The 20,000-nt window shown below is 46.8% G+C and overlaps 1 protein-coding gene across 10 annotated transcripts in view; it reads left to right on the top strand.

Moving 5' to 3' along the window:
- Positions 1 to 20,000, top strand: part of Sulf1 (Extracellular sulfatase Sulf1) — a 170,580-nt gene that overhangs the window by 38,104 nt on the left and 112,476 nt on the right. The window contains exon 2 of one of the 10 annotated variants that reach the window (XM_086538538.1): positions 8,670 to 8,776. The exons of the other annotated variants lie outside the window; for them this stretch is intronic. The gene's annotated coding sequence lies outside the window, so the exon portion shown is untranslated. The remainder of the gene's footprint in view (positions 1 to 8,669; positions 8,777 to 20,000) is intronic. 10 annotated transcript variants of the gene reach the window in all.

The raw sequence follows: 20,000 nt of genomic DNA on the forward strand, positions 1-20,000 counted from the left end.
CGGTCAAGTTCCTCGGCCCCCTCGCCGTGGACCCGCTCGAGGATCAGCCGCTCCAGCCGCTGCACTTGGACGGATTGCGACGGCCAGGAGGCACGGCTGGGGGTGTTGCGGAAGGGTTGATGTTGGTGCGGTTATTAAGGATGATATTGCGATGATGACTGTTGTGTTTGGTGAAATTTATTGACGATGATGATAATATTGGTAACAATGGTAATGTTAACAATGATAATAAGGACTATGATAGGAATAATTATATTGGTGATAATTATGATAATATTGATGACAATGATAATGATATTAATAGTAATGATAATGTTAATGATGAAAAGAATAATCATAATGATGATGATTATAATAACCATAGAAATAGTAAAGATCATGATAATGATCGTAATGATGATAAAAATTATAATAAATGTGATAATGACGAAAAAAAAACATATAAGGGCTCATCTCAAGGGACATGAACGAATTATTTAATATAACGGGTTAACACTGAGAAAAAAATAATTATAATATGAAGAATTTTTTAACGTGTTCAGTAATTCTGATGATAACTAGAGTAAAGATAATATTACCAATAAAAATGTATAAGATAATGATAAAAACAGTAGTTTGAATGTATTAACAGTAACTGAACCAGTAACTAAACAATCTTTTGATAGAATAGCGATATAAGTACGAGTAGGGATGAATGGAAAGTAAATAGAACTGCACATAAATTGCATAGACCTTTTTTGTTGTTCAGAAACATTTCGGGACCACAAAAATACTCGCCGAAGCTCCGGCAGGATACTTGTGAGAAAAGGGCTTTGTTTTTGTACGTCGCGGTCGCAGCCCCCTCGAGTTTGAAAGCGGAGATGGAGCATCCGATTCTGGCGCGACATTCTGAAGAAAAATGGTGAGGCGACAGAAGTAGATAAAAGTGGGGAGCGACAAGCGAAGGCACAGGACGTGTGACTCCACCTTGGCCGGGGATTTGCCTGCTGCTAAGGGATTACCGGCCCGCGTATCTCCATGTTATGTCTCGCTGACCCCCACTCCCTGTGCTGTGCTTCTCGCATTCCCTTGACTGTCGCCCGTCCTAGTCCCTGTCTTGTTGTTGCCTGTCGCCACCTTCCCGCGCCTCCTTTGACTCCTCCTCACTTCGTAGACTGCAGAGCATGCATGTGTTGCCCCGGCACCGATGTAGAAAAAGTCGCAGCCAGGGTGTGCTGAGAAAGGGATTACGGGTGAGTTGTCAGGGATAAGGCCGGGGCGCTGCCAACAAGGGCGAGGGCAGAACATGGGATAGAATGGTGTCAGGTGGCGTGAGGTCATTTTTTTCTCTCTCTCTTCGCAGTAGAAGTCAGAGGTTTGAGACAGAAGAACTTTCTCACCTCTGCCTCGAGTCGGCCTTATGGATGTTGATAGTCGAGAAGATGAGGATTGCGCGCCATGGCGTACTTGTAACCCGAGGCTTTGGGGCTTTGGTCGCAGCTCAGGAATGATGCTGTTCATAAGTGTTTGCAATGTGCGGCCGTTGCTGTAAGCAGCGAGAAGAGTGTGATGCTGCACGTGGGCATGTGTGAAGGAGAGGTCGTGAGGGCGTTGGGTGAGAGGGGGGGGGGCAGGCTGGAGGTGTGTAGGTGATCGAGGGAGGTGGCAGATAGGACGGGGAGGGGGCGCGAGGGAGGGGGAAAGGGCGGAGCGGGTGGGATCTTACGTAAGCCCAAAGGTATTCTCGAGATGGAACCCCCTGTAAAGGTAAAGCTGTACCTGAGCTCGGTGTCGTGTATGTTTCACCGCCTTGTTGGTCATGTGTGTTTTGAAGATCTTGAGTTTATTTACGATCTCTTCAGTGGGTATTTATAACTTGAGAAAGGCGAGCGACTAGAGCGCACAAGAGGGCTCTCAAGCTTCCTTAGAATGAGGAAGTAAGTGCAGGGTGTGTAATCTTATTTCTGGCGCTAATGAGAGCGCGCGTCACTCCTGATTAGCTTTGTGACGGGTATGGTAGCTGGCGCGGTTGTGTTCTGCAAGCACCCGCGTGCCATCGCAGGTGAGGCGGCGCCGCGGCCTCTCCAACGAGAACGTCTCCGCGAAGCCACCGGAGCCCGGCGGCGTGGCAGAGAGGGACGCCCGGCCTGTACCCAAACGCCGTTTAAAGGGCGTCACGAAGAGGCTAAGAACCCCTGACCCTCGCGAGACCTCTCCACGCTGAGCCAGCAAACGGTTCTTCTCAGGCTACAGATATTTATTTGATATATTTTTGCTCTTGCTCCTTCTCTTTCTCTCTTTTCATACTGCTTTATTTTACTCTTTTCTTTCTCTTCTCTTCCTCTCTCCCTACCTACCCCCCCTCTCTCTCTCTCTTTTTATATCTCTCTCTCTTTATCTATCTCTCTATATCTCTCTCTCTTTTTATATCTCTCTCTCTCTTTATCTATCTCTCTATCTCTCTCTCTCTTTATCTATCTCTCTCTCTCTCTCTCTCTCTCTCTTTTTCTTTTCTCTCTCTCTCTCTCTCTCTCTCTCTCTCTCTCTCTCTCTCTCTCTCTCTCTCTCTCTCTCTCTCTCTCTCTCTCTCTCTCTCTCTCTCTCTCTCTCTCTCTCTCTCTCTCTCTCTCTCTCTCTCTTCTCTCTCTCTCTCTCCTCTCTCTCTCTCTCTTCTCTCTCTCTCTCTCTCTCTCTCTCTCTCTCTCTCTCTCTCTCTCTCTCTCTCTCTCTCTCTCTCTCTCTCTCTCGCTCTCTCTCTCTCTCTCTCTCTCTCTCTCTCTCTCACTCTCTCTCTCTCTCTCTCTCTCTCTCTCTCTCTCTCTCTCTCTCTCTCTCTCTCTCTCTCTCTCTCTCTCTCTCTCTCTCTCTCTCTCTCTCTCTCTCTCTTTCTCTCTTTCTCTCTTTCTCTCTCTGTCTCTCTCTCTTTCTGTCTCTCTCTGTCTCTCTCTCTGTCTCTCAGTGCCTCTCTCTCTCTCTCTCTCTCTCTCTCTCTCTCTCTCTCTCTCTCTCTCTCTCTCTCTCTCTCTCTCTCTCTCTCTCTCTCTCTCTCTCTCTCTCTCTCTCTCTCTCTCTCTCCCTCTCCCCCTCTCTCCCTCTCCCCCTCTCTCCCTCTCCCCCTCTCTCCCTCTCCCCCTCTCTCCCTCTCCCTCTCCCTCCCTCTCCCCCTCTTTCTCCCTCTCCCCCTCTCCTCCTCCGTCCCTCCTCCCCCTCTCCCCAACCTCAGCCCCCCAACCACCCCTTGCAACACGGAAAACCAATAAGCTACGCAGGTTTAGTCCGGAATTTCACCTGCGGAATAAATACCAGGCGCCGACAAACACAAATCTGTTTGTGAATCCTGTTTTAGTGAATATTTTTCGAGTGAATGTTCCCAGCCTCCTGCGTATAGTTTACGCGGGTGTTTACGATGGTCCACCACACAATAACGAGGGGCGAGTTGAAGGTGAGCAGCCTGCTGGCCATAGCTCGCCTCTCAGGCGGAACACTGCGCTTTATGCAAAAAATGTTCCTCGCTTACTGCTAATAATGCCATGAACTACAGTAGTTGCACGGGAGTCTTTACGCCTTTTGCTAGTCGTCAGCCATGGGGCTTTCTGACTTGCTGAGTGAAGCTGTATGGTATGGTACCATACCATTCGCAGGCCGGGGTATTACCCTTTTAGGAATGCATCGTTCGCTATTTCGGTTTGCCGTTGGTGTTCTAGAGTGTTTCGTGTCTCCCACGCGCCGTAACATACCGCGCGTCTATGGAACCAGTCAGCAGCGGTGGAAGGACTGGATGTGCACAAGGTTGAGCCGGTAGACGTAATTGCCCCACCCCACCTACTCATCCCTCCCTCCCTCCCTCCCTCCCTCCCTCCCTCCCTCCCTCGCGTACCAGCCTTCACCCCTTCATTGCCTACACCGCCGCTCGTGAATACTGGCGTCCTTGGAAGGTCGTGGTGGTGGCGTGGGTGGTGTCGGGAGCGCCCAGCCAATCCTCCCGCTCCCTCTTGGCCTCCTCGCTATTATTTCCGCCCATTTGGGGCCCCTTCAGCCCTTCTGCTGCCCATTCTCCTGCTTGCTGCAATCCCTTGATAGAAGCAGCACGCCCTCCCTTGTTTTCTGTTATGGGCGGGAAGCTCTCCTTCGCTCGCGTTGCATCCTCGCCGCCCTCGTCTTCCCGACTCGGTAATGGTCCCTTTATGACTCGCGACTCCTCCTCGGCCCTTGTTCATGGATATGGAGCCTTTCTCGTCCTACGCACCTCCTCCTTCGCCCTTTGTCCAAACACACGCACCGCTCGTTACTCCTCGGGGAGTTGCTTATGTAGTTTTGAAATCCGAGAATTCATGGCGAACTGAATCCTGAGATCTTCGCCGGAGTCTGTGATTTGAGAGCATTCGGGGCGGAATAAGTTGTGAAAAGCGCTTGCAGGGGAAATTGAGCGCTGGCATCATTATTCAGCAGCATATGTAGGTATCATCGCATATATTGTAAATACTGTATTTTCCCAAACGTTTGAATATTCGAACCAGTTGCAAGGTTTACATGTTAAACCGCGGAGGGAAGAGCAGCGCGCCAAAGTGTGTAGCCAACAATGCAGCAGGAAGCAAATTAGGGTGAAATTATATTAATTAAAATTAAGGTCAAAGGATTATTGAACGGATATTAAATAGTATTTGTTGTAAGGATTACAAAGGAAACAAGGAAATTATATGACTGAATATATTCAGCTTCTCAATACAAGTGCAAGCGACTTTTTTCATTTAAATTTAGTGGGTTACGAGAGGGTGTGGTTTGACGTGGCTCTGTAAAGAAAATGACATGGAACAATTTTGTCTTCATGAAATACGTACATAGTGGCCTTCCAGTGCCATTGTGTGGAAAACGTTAGCGGGTTGATATATACTGTGTGGATCCCGTAGGTTTCAGACGAGGTCAGTGCAGGTCAGGACATCTGCTCAGTAAATATGAGAATTCGCATTCCAGCAACACGCCGTAGACGCATCCACCCTCCAAGTTAATGAAATATCGATCGAGCACATTTTAACGTTTCGGACAGGTTTTGAATACACAGATGAGTAAATATTATTAAAAAAACGATGTATATGTAAAGAAGTTGATAAAGACAACGAAGAGGCCGAGAAGAAAAAAAACGGACAACTCGCCTTGATGTTGATCTTGCATGCACGTTGGTTATGACTAGATTATTTTTTGCATGCCAGTCATAGTCACGCGTGTCTTGTGGCCTCTTACTATCTTGTCATGTTAAATGTAAACACAGTGCAGCTCTGGCGTCTTGCTAATCTAGCGAGATCAAAGGAAATGTAATGAATCGAGGCCTGGGCATAAAGAGACTAATTCGACGACATTTATATGATTATATGCTAGATTTTGACTGATACGAAACCTTGGAATGAGATATGCTGTCGCTCTTTAGTAGTGGTTTTGCCGTTCCGTTACCTCCAGTCCGAAGTGAAGCACCCCTCCTACTGCTTCCAGCTCCCCCCACCTCCACCACCACCACCACCACCACCACCACATTCCGCAACATCCCATCAGCGCCGCCACGACCCCCTTGAAACGTTCGCTTCTACGATCGCCCGACTTATTCAGGATAGTCTTCAAACACGGCGTCGTTACGGAGCGCAGTGATGATGACACGGTAAACGGGTGGAACCTTTAAACAAACCAGCGCACGCGTCTTAGCTCGCCCCGTCTCCGCTTTTCACATGGCCGCACACATCTGCAATTGTGATTTTATTGTGGTTAATCATAGTGTTGTCTCGCCGCACATAGGAGAATAGTCTGTTTGCGGCTGAGAGGATTTAAAAGGTGGTAATCAGGCGGTCGGGATTCTGTGGCTGAAAGTTCGAAACCCTCTTATTTGGATGTGTCTTCGTGATGGATGAAAGTAAGATTTTGCGATAAGGGCCTCCGGTAATAGTCTAACAGCTTAATTGAAGATTACCTGCATTGCCCAAGATCCAATATGTGATGAATCATGGATGCTCCGAGTTTTGGCGCCAAGTTGTTGGGCCTGGCAGTAAATTCGAAAGAATTCTAACAAGTATAAGGTAATATACGGCATGTAGCAATCTTAAAATGAATATATTCACAAATGTAAATGATTCTCAGTGATATTTTGGAACCTGATACAACCCTTCAACTTGTAAGCATTCTCTTCTGAGCGAAAAGCTGAAGATTTTTTTTCGATCGAGAGGTCCCTGCCAAAAGCAAGGCATCAGTAGGTAAGGAAAGTGGGGGTTTAATGATCTACTGTGTAGGAGGCTGGCTAACCCGATGACGTCATGCCCCGGACAACACAAAGCAAGTGATGGCAAGAGGAAGGCATGCTTGTGAAGGCTGTTTTGAGGGGAAGGGGTAGGGGAAGGGGGTGCTTGAGAGGCCAATGGACTCCGTGGTGGCGGTGATGGTCGCCGGTCTTTTATAGAGGATGAGTCAGGTGGCGCTCGCGTAACTCCTGACGCTGCTGTCAGTTATGAGAGGACCCGTCTGGATATTGTGCGGTCATATTGGCGGCTAATTGCGTCGGAGATTCTTCACGGGCGGCTTGATGCGTTAGGGATGCAGATGCTGTAAACTTTGACGGTTCGGCTTAGTTTATGATGCGGGTGGAGGCTGTTTGAAAGCTTGGCAATTGCACCTTGATAACGAGTGGCTTGGCTGCGTTTGAGAATTCTGGACAAGCGCGTAGTTTTGTACATTTTATGTGGGAGTGATTACCTTATGGATTCAAGAAGATGCCGGACTAAAAATCTTATCTAACCACTAATGTGACCAAGATGAAAATAATGCTACACTGTGCTCGTAAGATTCGTTATTTTCACAGTGCATTTTGGATTAACTGGAGTTCTTTAAGGAAATACAAAACAATCTTGTTCACCTGTACCGTTGAATAATTACCAACACGTAGTCTGCATTACTAAATAAACGGTTTTCAACGTTTTTTGAAAAGGAAGACGTCACAAGCCATCTGCGAATGAATATAGATGATTTATCTCTGTGACTATAATGCAGATTTGAGTGATTTGGTGCTAATAATGGCTGCATTGCTAATGACGCTAGTTTGGGTTTAATGGCTCGGAACTAATTGTTTTGGGCCATCTAATTTTCGCAGGAAGTGCGATCGGTTGCAGTAAGATTAACGGGATATATTCATATATACCATAGAGACAGATGGCATAGGCACAGAAGGGGAAGGTGACAGACACAAGAATCTGCGCGCGCGCGCGGATACACACCACACACACGCACACACACACACAAACACGCACACGCACACACACACACAAACACACACACACACACACACACACACACACACACACACACACACACACACACACACACACACACACACACACACACACACACACATATATATGTATGTTCATACATACATGCATATATACATGCACGCAGACAAATATACATATACGTATATACCGAGAGAGAAAGAACATGAGCAAGAATGAGAGCTAGAGCCAAATCCATGGCGAGAGCAAAAGCATGAGCATGAGCGAAAGAGCGAGAGCAAGAGAGCGAGAACGAGAGCAAGACAGCTAGAGTAAGAGAGCGAGAGCAAGAGTAACGGAGGGGTCACAAATGCGAAAAAGCGACATTGCAGCTAATCCAGCGGCGGCACGCGACGTCACTTTCGTGTCCAGCTTTTCAAAGTCGACGTCTCTATATTTAGAGGAAGGCGTTTGGGTCAGCGAGGCCCGCCGCTTTTCTGGTGCGCCCAAGCGAAATAGGGAACTACCCAATTCTACCGTCTATTTTTACAGATACATTCATGATCGCCCTTACTGAGACTGGGCATAGGAGTGCCCTTGTCTGTCTGCCACCCCGCACTCCCTCCCTCTCTCTCTCTCTCTCTCTCTCTCTCTCTCTCTCTCTCTCTCTCTCTCTCTCTCTCTCTCTCTCTCTCTCTCTCTCTCTCTCTCTCTCTCTCTCTCTCTCTCTCTCTCTCTCTCTCTCTCTCTCTCTCTCTGCTTGTTTGTGTCTAGCTGTCTTTACCATATATACATAGTTACATACATACATACTTTTATTTATATGCATAAACAAACAAACAAACTTAGATAGATAGATAGATAGATATATGTATATGTACGCATAGGTATATATACATTTTTATATAATATATATAATATATATTATAATATATATCATATATAATCATATATATACATATATAATATGTATTGTACACATGTATATATATATATCTATATATATATATATTTATATGTATAATATATGTATGCATGCATTTAGATGAATATGATATGTAGTTGCGTTGTATTTTACAGGATCAGTAACCTGTCTCCTTTTAAATCACTCTAAGGCATTTACTATCGTGTGTAGCATTATTCGCGACTGGCCCGCATATCCTTCACTAAAGAAACATTAGTGTTTGTCCTGTGACAAATATAGCTGTGCTCTGTTTATTCTTGAAATTTTTCCTTCGTCCGACGCGGGATCTAACGCCAATAATTCCAGATCGAGTTGTGGCTTGTGTTTATCTCCCCTTTGTCCTGCCCACGCTTGGCTCTCCCTTGTGGACCTGTAGAGGATATTTTGCGGGGAACAGATATAAACGGGCTTGCGGCGCAGAAACAAGTTGCGCCTCGGTGGTCTACACTGTTGCTGGAGATAAACACATTTTTGTCTCCACTCAGACGTGTGTCGGGGTTGCCAGCGCGGCTTGGGTCGCCGGGGAGCGTGGCTTGCCTGCTCTCCGTGACGAGCTTTGTGTTTTGACCCCTGCGGCCCTGTCAGAGCGAAGGTGAGCTTGGAGGAGATATTGAACAGGTAGGATTGGCGGTAAGGAAGCGGGAAGCGTGGTGTGGATGAGCGGCAGTGCACAGCGCCGCCAGAGACAGGAGCTGGACGTCCGTCAGCAAATCTGAAGGGAGGGGTGGGGTGTGGGGTCGTGGTTATGCTGTTGTTGCACCTAAGCTTCAGGATTCTCACTAAGTCGTCATTTTGGCGGAGATCACTCAGCAGAGTTGCTCCTTCATCCTCTGCCGCGTGACCTTGCTGAGATAGATAAGGTCTTGACCCTTCCCAGGGCAACAAGCAACCGTCGCCATCCTTTTATGTGGGAAGAAATATATCCTCTTCGGGTTTTAAAAAGCGGGTGTCGCGTATGACGGAGCGTTTAATTATCCTGATGAAGTAATCCGAACCGAGAGCGTCTCTCTCGCTCCTCCCGCGCTCTCTCGCTCTTTTCTCTCGCTTTCACTCCTTTTTCTTTCTCTCACTCTCCTCTGTCCCTCCCCCCCCTCTCTCTCTCTCTCTCTCTCTCTCTCTCTCTCTCTCTCTCTCTGTCTCTCTCTCTCTCTCTCTCTCTCTCTCTCTCTCTCTCTCTCTCTCTCTCTCTCTCTCTCCCTCTCCCTCTCCCTCTCCCTCTCCCTCTCTCTCTCTCTCTCTCTCTCTCTCTCTCTCTCTCTCTCTCTCTCTCTCTCTCTCTCTCTCTCTCTCTCTCTCTCTCTCTCTCTCTCTCTCTCTCTCTCTCTCTCTCTCTCTCTCTCTCTCTCTCTCTCTCACTTGTATGAAAAGGAGCACACAGACACACACACAAAAAATAAACAAACAAATGGATGAATTAATAAGTAAATAGTATGAATGTGAATGAGTATGAGTATGTATGTATGTATGTATTTATGTAAGTATATATATGTATGTATGTATATAGATTGATAGATAAATGAATAGATGGAGATATTTACGTATATATGTATTCATGAATATATGTATGTATGTATCTATCTATTTATATATGTATATAGGTATGTATGTATGTATATATGTATATATGTATATGTATATATATGTGTGTGTGTGTGTGTGTGTGTGTGTGTGTGTGTGTGTGTGTGTGTGTGTGTGTGTGTGTGTATGTATGTGTGTGTGTAAACCAAACATACGCTTCTCTGTGAGCACAAAACCAGAGACGTTTGACATGCAGATAAAAAAGTCGCTCCGCCCAGCTCCGACAAGAAACGAGCGAAGGAGAGCGGTGCGAGCGAAAGAAGAAAAAAGGAGAGCGGTGCGAGCGAAAGAAGAAAGAAGGAGAGCGGTGCGAGCGAAAGAAGAAAAAAGGAGAGCGGTGCGAGCGAAAGAAGAAAAAAGGAGAGCGGTGCGAGCGAAAGAAGAAAGAAGGAGAGCGGTGCGAGCGAAAGAAGAAAAAAGGAGAGCGGTGCGAGCGAAAGAAGAAAAAAGGAGAGCGGTGCGAGCGAAAGAAGAAAGAAGGAGAGCGGTGCGAGCGAAAGAAGAAAGAAGGAGAGCGGTGCGAGCGAAAGAAGAAAGAAGGAGAGCGGTGCGCGCGGAGCACGAAAGAAGGAGAGCGGTGCGAGCGAAAGAAGAAAGAAGGAGAGCGGTGCGAGCGAAAGAAGAAAGAAGGAGAGCGGTGCGAGCGAAAGAAGAAAGAAGGAGAGCGGTGCGAGCGAAAGAAGAAAGAAGGAGAGCGGTGCGAGCGAAAGAAGAAAGAAGGAGAGCGGTGCGAGCGAAAGAAGAAAGAAGGAGAGCGGTGCGAGCGAAAGAAGAAAGAAGGAGAGCGGTGCGAGCGAAAGAAGAAAGAAGGAGAGCGGTGCGAGCGAAAGAAGAAAGAAGGAGAGCGGTGCGAGCGAAAGAAGAAAGAAGGAGAGCGGTGCGAGCGAAAGAAGAAAGAAGGAGAGCGGTGCGAGCGAAAGAAGAAAAAAGGAGAGCGATGCGAGCGAAAGAAGAAAGAAGAAAACTCAAAGGAAGGAAGGAACGAAGGGCGACGCACTCACGTAAGAGACTGTAATATCTTTGCTTGTCGGGATGGCGCTGGGTGGGTGGGGCGCTGTGGGCTCGATGCCCCATGCCCACCTGAGAGTCCTCGCTGTGCAGCCGTGGGTCGCGCTCCTGCCGGCCCCGACTGCATGACCCTCTCTGACAGGCTCTCATGCAAGAAGACATGCGTGTTTTTCATGTATTGTCAGTCATTTTCTCATGTATTATTTTCGTATAATTGACAGTCCTACAATTGCCAGTTGTTTTGTTTTATCGTATGTTCACATTTTCACCATCGCCACTAGAAAAGTTGTCAGTTTGTGCGTATGTTATTTCACTGATTATGTCGGAGGGACTGAACTAGCGTTTTCTTTAATACGTAGTCCCGTGACAACTATCCTTTAAAACTACCTTTTAGAAAAAAAAAACTTTCCGATACTTTCAGTATGGCCAGAGTGGGCGCTCACTCCTGCCCTTGTTCCTGCCACTAAAATAACCTGAGATGAATCATGTAGAACGTTTATGCCAGCCTGGGAGCTTGGTTCATGCTCTTACTCTGTGCTTTTAAAGGCAAATCGAACATTTACTGCAAAGTCGTTCCATAAAGCGTTCATATTTTTCTTCGTGGTATATACTTGCTGGAAGCAGTAAGGATTTATCGGGTCCTCTTGTGTGTGTGTGTAGGAGTGCGCCCCGTCCAGTGTGATACAGGAGAGTCGATATCAAGACGGATGAGTCGAGGATCCGGCCATTTCTCGCGGTGTGTCATGGATTCTCCCCGGGGAGCGAGCGCCTTTTTTTCTCGGAAGCGAATTGGATCGCCTCTTATTTCGTTCCCATTCCCGTCTCAAATTCCGTTCCCATTCCCGCTGGTCACGCATCGACCGCCCAGGAGAGAACGGCTTCGTTGGTGTCCGGTCATTAGCACACACGGAACGACGCGTCGGGCTATCGATGTCCCCCGCCCCTTCGGAGAGCGTGCCTTCGGGGCCCTCGCATGTCCAGCCGCATTCCTCAGGGCTAATCTCTACCCTCGGAGGCGCCAGTACTGCGAGGTCACTCCGGGGATGTTTACTCCGGGTGAAATACGGCGCGCTGGCGGAGTGGGGCCGAGTCGCGTGTGATGGCGGGGAGAGTTTGACACCGACGCCACTTCTTTTTACCGCGGAATAACTGGGAATTGCATGTCAACGGCATGGCTTGTGGATTAAAGGAATTCGCGTGCGTCCTAGTTGACTCTTGTGGCAAGAAAATATGAGATGTGGTATTACGCCGGCACTTGTAAGAGTAGAAACATAGTTTTCACTGGATACAATGTCATTACGCATGACACATCGCTAGGATCGCGTAATGAAACATTCCTCTCACTAAATTGAGCGTTGTTGGACAGTAAGTTGGAATAACGAATGTACTGCATCATATTTGTAAGGTACAGTACGAGACGAGTGGTTTCAGGCAGTAATACTCGCTACAATGTTTGAGTTGCACTTTGCAGTATTCACAGCATTGTATTTGTAATTGAAGCATCGTGCCCGGGTGAGGAGGGTGGTGTAGATGTTGAAGAGAGGTTATACAAATACCACTGGGGATTAAATATGAATTCGGGGTGGAATATTAATGTTATAGTCCTTATTCTTTATTGCCTATGTTGTTTTTACTGTATTTTTTAGCCGTGAAAGTTGAGGCGCCGTGATATTGAGCCGTGATTCATAGAATGGCTGGGTGAGTCATTGTGCAATTGGGGTCAGTTTGCTCTCACAGTTTCTCCTAATTATGTGATGCGGCATCGCGCCGTATAATTACCGATAGAGTGATGAAACGAAAACGAGGATATCTTTTGTGTGACACTCTGTGACAAGCCTAACGTCTCTCTCTCCTTTGTATTATCAAAGGACATGTGGAACTTTGCTGTGTTGGCTGGTTTTGGTACGAGGAAAATGGATATGATGTCTCAACCGCTTGGCTTAGATTATATATTTGGCGTCTAGGACCTCACAGCCATCCCCTTTCTGGATCCCTCTTCACGAACTCGGATAGAATAACATTTGGATGTAGAGAACTAGACTTCAAAAGTGTGTAGTGCCTCTCGACATTTGGTTGCCATGTGTGTACTACTAATAGATGTTAGAATTTCGAGTGCGTCCAAACGCCACTCTGTCAGCATACATGGTCGCTCTCCGCAGATAAATAGTTGGTACAGGCGATAAGGGTACTATGGGCGCCGTGAGCGATATGGTGAAAGCAGGCACACGTCACTGTGTCTGTGGGAAATCTTGATGGACCGGACAGTTGATATTTTATCTGTGGTCAAAGCCGTGGCCACACCGCCGCCGCAGCCCGTGCTCATAGTCTCTCCACCGCATTCGCAACACACAGCGCTGTTGTCCGGATGAGATTATTTCTTGCTTTCGACCGCTGTGGTTCTTGACTACTCTTGTGCCTTGGTAACGGCTGCTTGAGGTTCTGCCTCCAGAAGAAGACTTTGCTGCGACCAGCGAGTCTCGTTTAGACAGCACAGAGAAATCTCTCTCTCTCTCTCTCTCTCTCTCTCTCTCTCTCTCTCTCTCTCTCTCTCTCTCTCTCTCTCTCTCTCTCTCTCTCTCTCTCACTCTCTCTCTCTCTCACTCTCACTCTCACTCTCACTCTCACTCTCACTCTCACTCTCTCTCTCTCTCTCTCTCTCTCTCTCTCACACACACACACACACACACACACACACACACACACACACACACACACACACACACACACACACACACACACACACACACACACACACACACACAATCTCTCTCTCTCTCTCTCTCTCTCTCTCTCTCTCTCTCTCTCTGTGTTCCTATCTCACACACACAAACAAACATACATACATACATACATACATACATACATACATACATACATACATACATACATACATACATACATACATACATACATACATGCATACATACATGCATACGAACATACATGCATGCATGCCCATGTAAAAATATATATGCATATATGTATGTATATCATGAGAATGTGCGGTGACTGAACCCCGACAAGCTACGCCAATCTCAGAATCGCATGTTGCCCAACGCAAGTGATTTAGGACAAGTAGTGACGTGGTTTCCACCATGTACTCTAGTCAGCTCAGCTGTCCTGGTGCTTGGTGTAACATACAGCTGTAGCGACGTATATCACGGCGCGGCAGTGTGACCGTGTCATGTAGCGCCCCTCTTACGTGTCGCGCGAGGGCCACATTTGCTGGCTGTTTGGACAGCACTTGCCTCGATCACCGAAGATGGAGGGTGAAGTATGAGGGCGGGGGAAGGGGGAGCTGGGAAAGGAGGAGGAGGTGGGAGAAGAGGAAGAGGAGAGGGGGAGGTGGAGGTGGAGAGGGAGGAGAAGAAAGGAATGAGAAAGGAGAAAGGAGGAGGAAAAGGGGAAATTGAAGTAGACGTAAAAGTAAGAGCTAAATGAAAGAAAAAGAGTAAGAGGAAAAAGGATCGAGGTGAAGAAGTTAGGGAAGAAGAGTAGAAGAAAATGAAGAAAGAAAAGGAATGGGAAGAAGGAGCGGGAGAAGATGGAGGAGGTTACGGGGAAGATGGACGTAGACGGAGGACGACAGAAAGCTCGACTTCCTTGACATCTTACATGAGGCCGTCCCTTGGTTGGAGGATGAGGTGAATGTCGAGGCAAGCGGGCGGGGCGTGAGGGACTGATGGTTCAGGGGAGCGATTGGCAAGGGGCAGGGGAGGAGATGATGATGTCAGATATTAGAATCCGAGGGACGATAACGGAAGTGGAGAATGCGAAGAAAGCAGACTGACGAATCCAAACGGAAACGGGCACAGGAAGATAAATACAAAAAACGAGGGGGAAGCACCCAGAGCAAGGAAGAGAAGCTTCATATTGCACAGGGCGTGCACTTGAGAACCTCCGCAGCTCTAATGAAATGAAGGGGAGTCTTTTATGATGTAAAGGGAAACTGCTTCACTTCCCTTAATATTCAGTGTTGTGTTAAGTAGAATCGCGTGGTTATTGCGTAGAAGGGGAGGACTCGTTCGCGCTCGTATCACCTACTTATTTTTATGCGTTCTGTAAATAGGAAAATGTTGCATTTTCTAGGAGTGACTGTTATACTTGGCATACTCTCTGTACGTCTCTTCCCTCTGCATTCCTAAACGCGTCTCGTTTTCTGTATGTTACAGGTGTTAACAAGGCTGCAAGTTGTTTTTATACACGCCCTCATAATCAGGATAAGATATCGGTTCGGCATGTGGGTTAGTTTTTCGTCTGGCTTAATGAGTGACTTGAGTGTCATAAGGTGTAGGTTGTCGCGTTCACGTTTCACTCTAAGGGTGTTGTCCCCCGGGCTGCTCCGTTCTTTAGGTTCCTTGGCATCGTGTACAATGAGCAATGCGTTAACGCTTAGGCTGCAGATGTCCTCGCAACCCTCTCGCCTTCTTTCGCTAACATGATGACTATTACTAATGCCTTTCTCCCTCCTTCGTTTTCTTTTCATGTTTCGGTTCGCTCATATTTTAATCAACATACATTTCTTTGCGTACTTCCTCTCAGATAAATGGCATCCGTTAGCCTCGAAAAAAAAGTTTTCCCTGCAATATGCGCGTTGACATTGATGGTATCCAACAAAATTACCTTTTCCCCCGCCCCCCTGCAATACACAATCCTCCTCATCTCGCTCCAGCCTCATTCCTGCCAACTCCATTCTTATCTCGGCCTCTCCTTTCGCTCACAATCCGTCTCCCGCCCCCTCCCACCCACACGCATACGGGCTTAATCAGAGTGCGTGTTCCCATAGAGGTAAAGCCCCAGCTCGGTGCGTCACCCTGCTCCGACAGCCTCGAGATTGGCCTGTCCTGTCGACACCTCCGCTGATGGGTGGGGCGGTGGGCGAGGGGCGCGGGCGGGAGGTGTGCCCTGGCAAATACATTACGACGGCTTGCTGTCGCCATTATAATTCGGTCTAAGTCGGGGGTACTTTTTTCTTGCTTTTTTACTGTCTGTGTGTTCACACTCGATTCACAAGTACGCATGTCCACACTGACACATGCAAGATGTACAGTCATATGCGCACACACGCGCACACACACGTACACGTACACGTACACGTACACGCACACGCACACGCACACGCACACGCACACGCACACGCACACGCACACACACACACACACACACTCACTCTCACACTCACTCTCACTCTCACTCTCACACTCGCACTCGCACTCGCACTCGCACTCGCACTCGCACTCACCCTCACATTCACATTCACATTCACATTCACACTCATACTCATACTTATACTCATACCCATACTCGCGTTCAGACAGACAGACACACACACACACACACACACACACACACACACACACACACACACACACACACACACACACACACACACACACACACACACACACACACATACACACACACGAGAGAGAGAAAGAGAAAGAGAAAGAGAAAGAGAAAGAAAGAAAGAGAGACACGGAAATAATAAATAAATAAATAAATAAATAGAGAGAGAGAAAGAAAGAAAGAGAGAGAGAAAGAAAGAAGGAAAGAGAGAGAGAGAGATAGTAAGGGAAGGAGGGAGGGAGCTGAAGGTGGATGAGGAATGGTGGGGGGGGGGGGTGAAGGGGAGAAGGTGATTGGTAGGCAAGGGGTTGGATAAGGATGGGGATACTAAAAAAGTCTTTTGATAAACATAGGAAATGATTTAGCACGAAAGGGTGAAGGTGACCCCGTGATTGGTCATGCTCTGTGTTGCAAGCACGTGTGATGCTGCACACACGGCCGCTTTGCTTGGGGCCTTTCACCATCAACGTTAATGCAATTGTTTTCACGCAGGTACCAACGCAAGAATTTGTCTTTGTTGAAGGTTAGATGTACTTCCTGTGAGAAAACGTGTACTTTATATTGTACTTTTTGTTGTGTTATAATTTAGGATTAAATCACCCTTTTTGTTGTAGACTGATGATAGAGTCACTCTTCGATTTCACTTGAACGTGACTCCTAAACAACCGCCGCCTTCCTTCCATCGGCCCCGCCTGCGTCCATTCTTATCCTTGCCTGTTGCAGCTTGCTGCTTGCAACGTTCATGTGTCTATGTATGCCCTACCTTCTCCTAGATGACCTGTCCGCGCCCTCATGCTCTGTTGCCCTCATTCCCCTGCAGTCGGCGCACAGTGGTATGTTGATACAGAAACGCGCATAATAGTGCAGCAAGAACCCGTTTTTTTGGTATAGTATTATAACGGATCTCATCCCAAAAGCTGAATGCCATCTCTTGCCTTCATACCCGTGCAGAACACTTTACCCTTTTCATAATTCATTCACTCATTCAGCATCATTGCTCACCCATCTTATATATTATCTTCTCCCGTCTCTTATTTCAACTGTATTTCCCTGCAATTGTGATGGATGTGTCAGTATTCTGTGTTTTATTACGGCTGCAACAAGCAAACCAAATTTCGTGTAACGGTTATGATTAATGTCGACGGCATCTCTGTGTCAGAGGGAGTTGATGCCTGTCCCTGCTATTTATGCCTTCGATGGCGAAACTGTAAGGTCCGTGAACAGTGACGATGGCTTCCACCAGCTTCATCAGCAGGGTAATCCGCTGACACGGTTCTTAACCCAGCACACACTAGGAATTAAGGAGACAAGCCGGTCATTGTGTGGAGGTTTGATTATGTGTGCAAATGAGGAAGGTCGTTAACGGCGAGCCATTACCCCGAGCCGTTATCCCAGGACGACCTTTGGCAGGGAGTAAGGGTCTTGATCATGCCCTGCTTTTTGATGTCGGCCTCTCTTTTGTTGGCCGTTGTGCAGAGGCGAAAGGGAGAGAAGGAGCAGAGAAAACAGGAATTGTTGAGCTGCATTGCATCGGTGCAGTTATTAAGCTTCATCTTGATTTCATTTCCGGCGTGAGGATAACTGGCATAATCAATTCTTCAGCATAGTTGGCATATCACAATGGATAATGCTGAAGAAATCAAGTAGCGATGTGGAGCGTAATTAATATTTGTTGACTTCAGTAGTGAAAGTAAGAGATTAAGTGTGCAGGTCAGAGATGCATTGTGTCCAAATGCTTTCGGGAGAACACCTTTCACTTCCGAGGAGGTAGAGCAGAAGGGAATGAATAGACTTCTGACATACTTTTAACAGGCGAGAATCTGCCCATCTTGAATTGCATTAAAGCACTAAATGAATTAACCGAAGTGTAACGCACACATTTATTTAACCTATATCCATAATAAAGACAATGCGGCATGCTAAGTAAGTGGTTGTGTTGAAGAATTCAAGAGTTCAAGTGCAGATACTAGTATCATGATATGTAATTCTTTGTAGATAGTTTTCCTATTACGGTTGACACTCTGATATAAAGAATACTTCCGGAGGATATAGCTTGTTAAAGGCTTTAAGGCAATTAAACGAATAGTTCATCGTACAGTGATATAATGAAGTCGACCGGACTACATCATAAAGTACAGCTTTATTCTAATGAGGCCTGTGTTTAGTACTGCAGCAGACATCGTTAGCTCAGTAACAGCAGCATCAACTTCAGTAACTGTTTACAGTTGGCTTGGCCATTGGCACATCCCATTGCGAAACAGTGTCAAGTGGCATCATTTGGGTAATTGTTGGTAGTGTCCGGAGCGTCTTGCATCTAAAGTTTGTTTTCACGTGTTAGCTTGCATAAACTTAATATTCTACAGGTCGGAATGTTGTACTGACTTCAATATATGCCGTTGTGTGTTACTGCTAATTACATTTTACATTTTCACGTCCATTTTTCCAGCACTTGATAGAATCTAAAACTTGAATACTTGTTCGCTAATCAAGTTTTTGCCTTTTCTTGTTAAAACGGAGCTGTGTCTCTCCGATGCCTTGGTCTCGGTGGACTTAGGCCACCGGGCAAGCGTAAACAAAGGATCTGGTGTTACACGCTGCCAGACACCGACGTAAATTAGGAGAGGCCGCCGCAGAGACCAGCCGTCGCGACGTGGTGTCCGCTGATGGGAAGTAGCAAGTGGTGTCGCGGGCTGCCAGTGCTCTCAGAGTGGTGATGACAATTGTGCTCTTTGTGAATCGACTGGGAAATCGGTCATAGGCAGAGCAAAGCTTTCTTGGCCCGACTTCTGTCCGAAGTGCCTGGGTCGCCGCCGCCGCCGCCGCCTTGGTCGCAGCGCCACCCGGCCATTAGTGTCAGCGGGAGCGCGACCATAAACATGCCGCTCGTAAATACCGGGCCATAAAAAGTGGTCATTGATTAAGTCAATTGTTTTGCAGTTGGAGTGTTACACCTGGTTCGTGTTTTATCATCCCTTAAGGAAGCAGTTGAGGTAGCAGTCCGAAAGTCTGATGCACTTGAAGCCATATTGGCAAAACAAAAGCGAGATAAGCGATGGAGAAGAGGACGACCTGATTGATATATTGCATATGAACATTATTTTTATGGTGTTATTCCATGTTACAACATAGTTGCTATACTTTATGAATATTGGTCTTGAGTCGTTTATTTTGAGTTGATATCGCGAGAGGATAGTTTTAGATTTAGATATTTGTTTAAATAGTATTCACTTGAGTCTGGCGACGAGACTCAGAGGCGAAAAAGTAAATCCGCCTCTAATCACTCTTATAAGGAATTATAATGACGGGGTCCTAAACACAGTGGACATCTTCATTTCCCAACGAGTCACTTTAGCAGTCAAAATAATCATGTGACTGTAAGAAACGAGCGAAACTAATAGAATTATGAGAGTACAGAACTCTTTACACTTATTTTTGGATATTAAAGGTCATGAAGACAAACCCAGTAACGTACACACGCAAATATGATATGATAAGATAGCAGCCACAGTAGGAACTTGCTAAAAGAAACTTTCAAAAACATTTAGAACCTTTTTGGAAGTTTCTCATCGGGCAAAAGTTATCAAAATGAGTCCGATAAGGAACTAAAAAAAAGTTTAAAAGGACACGACTTTTATTATCAAAAGTCATACATGCTGACATCTGATGACATCTGATGAGAGGGAGGGAGGTGTTGAGCCCGAGATGGAAGAAGCTTCGGGGAGGAGGTCTGGGTCGCCCAGGGAGGGGCTGGGGGGGGGGGGCACAGAGTGAGGGCGAGAGGGGAAGCCAGAGTGAGGAAGGAAGGAACGAGAACGAGGGTAGGGTCACAGGGAAAGCAAGACAGAGAATGAGACACAAAAGGCGATAGATAGACAATGAGACAG

Source organism: Penaeus japonicus, unplaced genomic scaffold, assembly GCF_977035675.1.
Source record: "Penaeus japonicus unplaced genomic scaffold, GWHDUDI00000001_assembly GWHDUDI00000007, whole genome shotgun sequence".
Lineage (NCBI taxonomy): Eukaryota > Metazoa > Arthropoda > Malacostraca > Decapoda > Penaeidae > Penaeus > Penaeus japonicus.